Consider the following 6636-nt stretch of genomic DNA (forward strand, 5'->3'; position numbering starts at 1 on the left):
AAGCATACAATTGGACACCGGCTACCATCTAGCTGAAAACATCCATTACAAATTCCTTTATAATTGGACATTAACAGATAACCAAGTAATAGTTTACTTTAACGGGCTCCACCTTCTTCTTGGACCACGTTTTTCTTTGTTCTTGAGGAGACACCCGCAGCCATCTTGGGACTTATAACTTATAGTACTTATAAAAACATGCAAAGGTTTATAAAAGTCCATAAAAGCACTACACACAATATAAATTGCTCAGACATTCACTATTTTCTTCCCACACCCTTCCCTTCTGATTTTTGGGAGACAGTCAGTACAATACCTGTTGCTCTGCACACCAGCCTGCTCCTCAGCGGCCCTCCCCAGGTGGCAGTGGGAGGAGCTGTCCCGCTGTTCCATGGCTGTATCAGCAGAGGGCACAGGGCTGGGATAACATCAGGCTCGCTGCTCCCACACGTGAGTGGCTGCTCCAGGCTTCATCCACTGGTTTCTCCCTGCAAGAAGAACCCATGATCCAACCATCTTCTCTGGCCCAGGGCCTTCAGCCTCCCACTAGGGCTTAGTATTTGCCTGTCTCGATGGGTGGGTGGCTGTGCCATGTCCTGGGAGACAGCTCTGCCTGGCACAGCTCCCTGGGGGTGGCAGTGGGGCAGGATCTGTTCCTGAGCTGTCTGGGAGGCTGTACTGGATGTGTCCCTCTGGGCAGCTCAGGGGAAGGCTGGTTGGAAGCTGGAGCTTCCCTGTGGGGCTGGAGAGCAACCCCGCTTGGTCCGGAGGGAAGAGCAGTCAGAAAACGTTCCATAAACCCATATCAGCCTGCTGGAGGGGTGGAGGCAGCGGCACCCAGAGCATGCCCTGGGACCATCTCTGCTGGCACCCTGCCCGCTGGGACCCTGCCCACAGCCCCTCTCCCCACTTCGCTGGCTCTCCTCTCCCCCCACAGCCTTGGTCTCTTGGTTGTTCAAAACGTGCTCAGGCAGCACGAGGGGCCTGTGCAGTTCCCTCTGGGCAGTTCCCTCTGCTCTGGGCTGACACTATTGCAGAGTAATTTCTTTTTCCATTTGGTCTCTGGCAGAGCCCTGGAGCTCTGCTTCCTTCCCCTCTCATCCCTGCTCTCCTCCTGCTGAGCTCCTCCCTGGCCCAATCTCCTTCCCTGGTGTCCCTTTCCCTTTCCAGCCCCTATTTAACTCCCATCTTTTTGCTCCTCTCTCCTTCAGTGCTCCCACCCAGAAGATAGATCATAACCCATGAGCTCTGTTACTCAGTGCCTGTCATCCAACAGACCCTAAGCCACTTTCTCCCTGTGATAAATGTGACCTCATCCTATGGAGAGGATCCCCCAGGTCACTGTGGCAATCCCACAGCACCAACCCCAAATGTGCAGGGGGTGGAGCAACTGCCTTGCCTCGAGCATGGGCACCACAACCTGCTCCTCTCCCCACTGTGGGCTCCCTTTGGGAATTCAGATCCACAGCCAGTCCCACTAAACACATCTGTGTCCTTCCAGTGGCCCCCAGGTCCCCTGGCAGCAAGGAAAACTGTGGGACAAGTGACCATGGAGCAGAGCTGGAGGAGCCTGGCACAGCCATCCTGAGCTGTGCTGGAGCTCTGATGGCCCCAAATTGTAGTGATAGTAAATCCCAGTTACTCTGAGCTGCTGCTGCTGCTGCTTTAAACCTGTGAGGTTTCCTAAAGCCTGAGTCGAGTCCCAGGGGATCTCAGGCAGTGAATTTTAGGGTGGTGTGAGCACAGCCCACATGTCCTGGGGTTGGGTGCTGGGGAGAGGTGGGTGGAGACACCAAGAAAAGCACCAGCCCAGCACTTTAGAGCAGAGCTAACCAGGAACAGCTTATTCCATTAAAAAAAAAAAAAAAAAAGAAAAAAAAGGGGAAAAAATACTTGTTCTTAATTAGGACAGAAACCCCGAGACAGACTTTTTTAAAGAAAAAACCTAAAAATACAATTTTTGCTTTGATTTGAAAACTATTTTGGCTCTTCAGACTGTAAGATAAAACACATTGGAATTGATGATGCATTTCACAGCAAAAATACAACCCTTTTCATCTTGAAAATGCTGAAATGGGTTGTTACAAAATTTTCAACATTTCCCCCCCTTTTTAAAAAACAAAATTTTTAATTTAGATGAAATGTCTTTCCCCCCACCACCACCTTAAAGGAAACTCTTGATTACATTTTTTCCAACAGCTTTAATTAGAATTAACAATTTCAGCTGATTCTTGGCTGGGTGATAAACAGCTGGACTGTGCAGGCCTCTCTGCTCTGGGACTTCCAAATAAGCCCCAGCACTGGCAGTTTAGCCCTCTGCAACATTCTGGACTTGTCTAGTCACTGGAATTTATTTTCCTTTCCTTTTTTCCCCCCATGCTTTCTCCTCTGAGGGTTAGTTTTTACCAGTGCAGCATCTCTAACAGTCAGGGAACTTCACAGCGAGTGAGATCTCATTGATTTCCCGAGGAAGAAGCTGCATACTAATTTTTCCTATTTTTCTCCCCTGAGGAATGCAGGTAACAGCCTCAGGAAGGCAGCTGGGTTTGTAGATATTATGTTCACCTGCTGGCTGACAGGAAGGGCTGAGGTCTGTGGGACCATCGTGGCACACAAGGAGACCCTGGCTGGGCTGGTGCAGGGTCTGGAGATGACACTGCTGTTGCTGGTAAAGCTCATGGGATTAAAGCAGAATAGGTTAAGCCTGAGAAAAGCATTAGGTGAGGATCAGGGGATGGATCAGGTCATACTCCGGACAAGAAAGAGGCCAGGAAGGGCATCTTGCTGAAACCAGACCCCCTGAGGCCGAGGAGAGCCCAGAGAGAGGTTTGCTGCCAGCAGCAGCTCTGGGCCCCAGGGCAAGGGCTGGCCCTTGGTGCCTCTGCAGCAAACCCGTCCATCAGATGGGGGGGTTCCCAGGCTCCAGCCCACCCTGCAGGGCCACAGAGCCCAGCAGAAAGTGATGCAGGGAATCCCAGAGCTTTTCAGGGCTGCAGGCCAGGTCAGAGCCCTCTTGGATGGCATCTCAAGGTTTGTCCAGGCCCTTCTACCCTGTACTGAGGGGCTGGGGGTTCAGCTGCCACTCTGCCAATGCTTTCCTCTGCATTGGGGAGGATTTTCACACCCCCCAACCCTCTGGGGGCAAGGGAAGGAACAGCTCAGCAGTGGGAATGGAGAGGAAGGGCACAGTGGCAAAGAGGAAGGGGAGATATTACAGTCTGCTCTTAAACCCCCTAAACCCTCCATTTCAGCCACCCAGGCAGGTCCAGCCTTTGCAGGCAACCTCCAGAGAGCCAGCAGGCACTGGGGCATCCTCCTGTGCCCAAAACCAGTGTCCCCAGTGTCCCCAGTGCCCACTGCCACTCCCCTGCTGCCGAGTCCAGTGCTTTCCACTGCTGCTCATTCCTCTGCTGGCTCTGTGCTGTGAGGGCTGATCTCCTCTCCCTGGAAACAAGCCCATGGCTCCAGCCTGTCCCACCTCGCTCCTCTCACTGCTATGCCGACAGTTATGACCATCCTGGACAATCCTGAGGCAGCATTAACGGGAGGGAGATTTCCATACAGAAGCATCCCTGTGGTTAATGGAAGAGATTTTGTGCAAATTAAAGCCCTTCTTTGCGCTTCTCACTTCCAGCTCTTTGGCTGTTGCTCTTTTCCTTCTACTCCTGTACAGAAATCCCTGTGGGCCTCATCCCCTTTCTCCCCCCAGTGACCCAGGGACGTGGCTGGCAGCCCCCACTGCTCTTTGCTACTCAGTTTCCCCAAAATCTTCCCTGTGCTGAGTCCTGGGCAGACCCTGCTGCTCCCAGGCCAGTGCTGCAGAGAGGAGGATGCTGTGAGCACAGCTTGTTTATACACAAACCAACCCAGGAGAGGGGCTGTAAATGCCTCTTTATTTCCATATTTATCATCACACTTCAGATGGATGAGGAACCTGATGGAAAGTTTAGATGAAACAGGGAAGAAATGAAAAAGCGTCAGCAAGAGACAGCTCAGCTGAGAGACTGGGAGCCCCAAGGACTTCCAGGAGCAAAAAGGCTTTCAACTACCACTCTGCTGCTCCATCACATCCTCATTTCCCCTGCTGCACAGAGGGAGGGGGGGGCATCTGGAGAGCCCTGCCATCCTGTGAGCCCACTGTTCTCCCAAAGACTGCAACCTGCTCATTGCAGGGAGATGGACCTGAGACCCTAAAGCAGCATTTTTGGTCTTGGCGGTGTTTCATGGGCTGATTCCTTCCCAGATTTTGGAGGGTACCAGGAGCAGCAGATAAATGGAGAGGCTTCAGAACTATCTCCAGGTAAAAGGCACCATGGCCACTTGTGCCACGGTGGAAAGGAGCCACAAAGCTCTGCACACCTTTAGAACATCCAGCACTGGGCACTGGTGAAGGATGGAGATTTAAAGCCCATTTTTGCAGGGAATAATGACTCATAACCATCCCCTCTCCTTTAGGTGTGCCTCTAAGGCAGATGGTCTCCTTGTTTTCACCTTATGGGACATGTTTTATTGATTGTCCCTGCCCTTGCTCCAGAACCCCCATGTGCTGTGGTGTGGAGATGCTCCAGGTGCAGTGCAGAGGAGGTGGCAGCTGGGGTGTGGCTCCTGGGCGGGGCAGCTGGAGCGGCAGGGATGGGGTTTTCCAAGGATCTGAAACCTTCAGCCCTGGGAAGGGACTGTGATGGGATCCTGGCTCTGCTGAGGGATAAGCAGGGCTGTGTCCTGCCCAGGCCCCTGTTCCCTGGGGAGAAGGCAGGAGACAGAGCTGTCCCATTGCTGTCTGCACAGCCCCTTCAGCCCCCACGCTGGTGACTTTACTTTTACCCCAATCCCTGCTGAGGCCCCATCAAGGCCCTGCCCAGGTCACTTGAGGGGACTCTTAGAAAGGGGCCCTGGGGATGTTCTGCCCTCGCAGCTGAGCTGGTGCCACTGGAAACTCGAGGTTCCCTCACACCAGTTCTGAACCCACCAGGTTGCTCTGCTCTTGCTCCTGGATTTATTCTCCTCCCTGCCTCGAACTCATTTGTGCACAGCTGGGGATTGATCCCTAATTTAATCCAAACCCACACTAAATGGGAGTGAGGGAGGGCACCCGGGGGGACCTGCATGTGCCAAAGCACTCAGCTGTGAGGAGCAGTGTTGTTACTGCCCTGGATGGAGTGCTGGAGTCACCCGGCATCAAAACAAGGCAGAGCTGCAGCCATGGACACATTCAGGACATACAGCCAGGGCCGTGGATACATCCAGAGGGAGAAGAGTCCTCAGGGATTGTCACCCACCAGGATCCTGACCCTGAGCTGTGCCACTGCTGCCTGAGCAGCAGCTCACCCGTAATGCCTCGTGCTTCACCCACCCTGGCAGAGCCCCTCCCAGGGCAGGGGTGGCCCCTGGGCTCATCCCACCTCCCACTCTGGAGCCTCCGAGGGATGAATGGCAAAAGGATCAGATGGTTTTTTGACAGTGAATAAAATAGGATTTGTGCTGCTGGTGATGAGTGGGACCCATCTGATCCTCGTGGCGATTCAGAGAGGCCGATGCTGAGGTGGCACATGTGGCATCCTGACACAGCGCCATGTCCCAGCACACAAAATGGGTGAGAAAAGGCATTTTAGCAGTGAGTGGGTGACCCTGCAGCTGTGATACCCTAACCCTGCAAGCCCTGGGGTCCCCTCTGGGTGTACATGCCCTGCAAAAGCCTCTGCTCTGGGTTGGGTCACGACTCTCCCTGGGCTGTGATGATGTATTTCATCCTGTCAGCATGGCAAGTGGCTGCTGGGGACACCGGGACAGGCTGGCTGGGGATGCAGGACAGCACTGGAGCTGCAGGCTCTTCAACAATTACACCCACTCCAGCCCAAATTTCATCTCATATTTTGCTACAGCACGACTAAAGCAGTTCAGAGGAATGAAAGGCTTGGGGGAAAAGTGTTTCAGGCCACAATCCTGCTGGACTTGTCTGGCCACAAATCCATCCATTTTGGTACAACACCTGGACCTGCCACTTGCAAATGTGACCTGATGAGTCTCCTGCAGCCTGTGGAGTTTGCTTCTTATCCACTGGAATGACACCTCTCATGCTGGTCCTGGTGTCCCTCCAGAGGGAAAAAAGCAACTGAACACTCTGGATGTCTCTGCCTTGCTGTGTTGAACAGCATCTCATGGCTTTCCTCTGGGTCTTCCTCCAACCAAAACTACTGGCATGAACTTCAATATGAAAAAAAATCACTGAAAATTAAGAGTTACCTGGTGAGGGGCAGTGGTGTGAGGCTTCCCAGCATCTTGTGACTTTATTTTGCTTTTGGACTTAAATGAAATGTCCAATTATATGTCTGGGGGTGTTCAGCACGAGCCAGGTGAATCCATTTCTGACCAAATTTGGGACACGTTGCCATGGCTGAGCTGCTGGAGAAGCCAAACAGCCCTGAGGAGGGGAGGTGGCTCCAGCTGAGCATGCAGCACTCCCAGGCACAAACCCACATGGCCTTTTCCTGAAGCAAATATGCATTTGTGTTGGCCCAAGAGTCACCCTGTGGCCCTCAGCACCATCCCCACAGTAATGGCACTGTCTCGGCTCTGGAGAGGAGCTGGAAAACAGTAATTGCCAAATGAGCAAACGAGGATGGGGAAGGGCCTGGA

The sequence above is a fragment of the Empidonax traillii genome, unplaced genomic scaffold (assembly GCF_003031625.1).
Source record: "Empidonax traillii isolate 1590-97213 ecotype Southwest subspecies unplaced genomic scaffold, ASM303162v1 scaffold697:size334835, whole genome shotgun sequence".
NCBI classification, from domain to species: Eukaryota; Metazoa; Chordata; class Aves; order Passeriformes; family Tyrannidae; genus Empidonax; species Empidonax traillii.